General features: G+C 41.3%; 1 long non-coding RNA gene across 1 annotated transcript; it reads left to right on the forward strand.

Moving 5' to 3' along the window:
* Positions 1–570: 570 nt before the first annotated feature.
* Positions 571–1,577, forward strand: LOC130509677 (uncharacterized). The gene is made up of 3 exons (XR_008943670.1): positions 571–858; positions 935–974; positions 1,103–1,577. It is a non-coding gene; the product is annotated as an uncharacterized LOC130509677 (long non-coding RNA).
* Positions 1,578–3,708: the final 2,131 nt, after the last annotated feature.

The following is a 3,708-nucleotide window of genomic DNA, read 5'->3' on the forward strand; positions in this document are numbered from 1 at the left end:
ATAATAAAGTTGATTTTTTTATCTCCTTGGGGGAAAAATTACCACCTGTCCCACTCTCTTTAATAACTTCAATCGAATGAACACTCTCTAATATCAGGCCTTTCAAATAATCTAAACCCAGTAAGAACTAAAATATCAAGTTCACCAACAATGTGTCGATTGGAGGTCTTCTCTCCTCTGCGTGTCCCTCGTCGAATCTGATCCCCTTCATTTTGTTGACGGAATAACTCATATTAATGATGGCGTGCAATCAATTAACCCCACTATCTGTTCTTCAATGCCGATTTTTCACCTCCCATATCAACGGATGCTACATATATATCTGTCATCAAGGTGCTCACAAATCTTCTTCAAATAATACTATCGTTAAAACCTCAGAAGAATAACTTACCGGAACGGCAATAACTCAACTCCAATTTTACGATCTGGAGCCCGGACGTTGCAAGGATGCAGTTGTTACACATCTTCTGGTTTTGGGATGCTTGAAATGTAAAGAAAGGACGAGAGTTCACGTCTTTCTCGATGAGAAGGTTGCCATTAATCAACTTCATTCATTGTATTTGCCCCATAGTTCTGCTTCATCTTTCGAAAGCATGGATTTGAAAATCAACTTAATCTTTGGCAGTCTACGCTGGTCCAAAGGGTCAATTGGTGCTTATAGACTGAACCGGTCCTTACACAAAATTTATACCATAACAATCTAAATGTTTCTCTTACAGTTCCATGATTCCTTTCATAACATATGCTCTGTTTTCTGTGTGTATGTAGCTATATTTAAAGGATTCTCAGTTCAGCGAAGTGGACAGAGCAGAGTATCAGTTCAGAATGACAGCTACTGTACTCGACAATGGAACTCAGGTTCCTATATAGTTTTAAATCCATTTTTGAGAAATTCCTTCTCAGATCATTAATTGATGTGTTTTTAAACCTGCAGGTTACTGATCTATTTCAATTTCAAGAAACTCATCCTAAAGGTATCTTTGAATCGTTTATGCTAACAATGGTTTAGTAGATTTCATCACCAGATAAATTTGCAGGTTACACACTTTTTGCTAGAATCTTCTGTTGATTTTCTTTGAAAATTAATCAATACTCTTTGCAGAAATAAATGCTTAAGTTTCTTCGACTTCAGCTGTCATGCTCAATACGTTTTCTTAAGCTGGATGGTTATGTTCGGCCTCCTCCCCTCTATTTTCCCAACCAGTAGGGTAACAGTAAATGACTGATGCTTGGAAGTTAAGTAATTGCAAGAGCTTGAGCTGAAAAGTGAAAGTCTGGCCAACTAACTTCTGTAGGCATTGTGGGAGAGCTGTATGCAAGGGAATTTCTACACCTGTGTCCAGAATCTTTTACGGCAACCAACGTCCACCTGTTCAGCGTTTTGTAGACCAGGTTGTGTTGTATCTGGATTAAAAATTAAAATGCTCAAATAAGTCCAACTCTAACCTTCATAAGTCCACACTCACAGGGAGGTGATGATCACCAGGAAAAATAAATGATGGCCACTGCCACAACACTCGAAAAAATTTGTATAAGGACGTAAACTAAAGGCTCACCAATATAAACACTCAGACGAAAAAGTGATGCAGCGTGGAAACCCTTTTATTATTTGTCGGTTTTAATTTACTTTTCTTCTTGTGTTTTGATTTGGTTTTATCCTATTACTTAGAGATAAGGGAGAACATTATGATGTAATCCTCTTAGTCTTAGGTCTTTTTTTTAGTATATATACGCACTCTCTTGACATGTAAGAGATACGTTTTGATTTGCATTAGTAATATTGAAGAGCTTTGGTGTTCTTTATCCTTGCAGTCGGCTAGAACTTGGTGTTCTCAACGATTACAAGAAGACTTTGACCTAGGAATTCTAAGACTAAATAGGTTCATCGTGTTATCCGTAGTGTGAGCTACATTAGTTGGTATCAGATTCCAGCAAGTTTTAAATTCTTATTTAAAACTCGGTTAATTTGCTTCCCATGGCACCTCGCAAACCTTCCACCGACGAACAACTTGACGAACTCCGTCAAGCTATTGAGACACTTCGACTTGAGTTTCAGGAAACTCTCCAATCTTCCATTGAAACCGCGTTAACTACGGTCCTGCAGCGCCAACAACAGGCTCCTCCACAAAACAGAGATCGTCGTGATGATGTTATTGCCGATGAACGTTTTGACAATATTTTCGCCAATCAACAACAACACAGACGTGCTCCACAGGACGAATTCCATCCACCTGATCGAGGAAACAGACAGGATATAGCTTTCGGGAACCATCCTCCCCGTTGGGAGTCAAGCTTCCGTTCTGAAATCCCAGAATTTTTGGGCACTCTTAACCATGAAGACTTCATCGACTGGCTTAACATGGTCGAAGAAATCTTAGATTTCCGACAGGTTCCAGATGATATGCGAGTTTCTCTTGTCGTCACACGATTCAAAGGACGTGCCATGGCTTGGTGGCAACAACTTAAAGAATCAAGGAGGCAAGCTAACAAGGAACGCATCAACACCTGGGCTCGATTCACTAAGCATATGCGCCGCAATTTTTTGCCATACAATTATGAACGAACCTTGTATAATAAACTCCAGAATCTACGACAAGGTAACCGTTCCGTCGAGGATTATGCTTCTGATTTCTTTCACATGTCCTCACGTATAGCAACACCGGAAACTGAACAACAATTAATTTCTCGGTTTATCGGGGGATTGAAAGCACAACTTCAGAATGCCTTACAGCAATTCAACCCTACCTCTGTCTCGGAAGCCTATCAACGAGCTTTGGCTATGGAGATTCAACTGCGTCCCAATTGGTCAACTTCATCACGACCTCGTCAAATGGCGACAGACTCCACCGCTGGACGATCTACTGAGTCTTCAGCAACACCAAACGAGGGAGCACAGAAAGAAACCGCTACAGATACTATTGCCTCATCTCGTCCCCCACGGACCAATGCTTTACGTTGCTATTCCTGCGGCGAAAGAGGTCATATTCAAACTGCATGTACGAAACAGAACCGTAGAGGTCTTCTCGCTCAGGAGACAAATTTAGATGACGAACCACGCTATGACGACTATGATTCCGACGGTGATAAGGATATCATCGAAGGAGACACAGGCCCCCCCCACACAATTATTAGTACTTCGTCGGAGTTGTCTAGCACCTAGATCATCTGCAGAATCATGGCTGCGTTCTACCCTTTTTCGTTCTACTTGCACAATTAATAACAAAATCTGCAAGCTTATCATCGACTCAGGCAGTTGTGCTAACGTTATCTCAGAGGAAGCTGTGCAGAAACTTGGTCTCAAAACCATACCTCATCCTTCACCTTATCAACTAGCTTGGTTAAACAACAAAACAGAGCTTTTGGTATCACGTCAGGCGCTCGTTACCTTCTCAATTGGTTCTTATCGTGATGAAGTCAACTGTGACGTCGTACCTATGGACGCTTGCCATCTCCTATTGGGACGTCCTTGGCAATATGATCGAGACGCTATTCACAAAGGCAAAGAGAACACCTACTCTTTCTGTCTTGGTGATCGAACGGTGACTTTGCTTCCATCAAAAGAGCCACCGGAGTCTTCTCGTTCACATCCGACCATCACTGCTCCTGCCACAAGTAAGGCGCAATCACAGTCCCTTCTTATACTTCCAAGAGCAGATTTTGCAAAGCAGTTACACGAGTGTGATTACTTGTTTGCACTTATATCCAAAC

Source organism: Raphanus sativus, chromosome 3, assembly GCF_000801105.2.
Source record: "Raphanus sativus cultivar WK10039 chromosome 3, ASM80110v3, whole genome shotgun sequence".
NCBI lineage: Eukaryota > Viridiplantae > Streptophyta > Magnoliopsida > Brassicales > Brassicaceae > Raphanus > Raphanus sativus.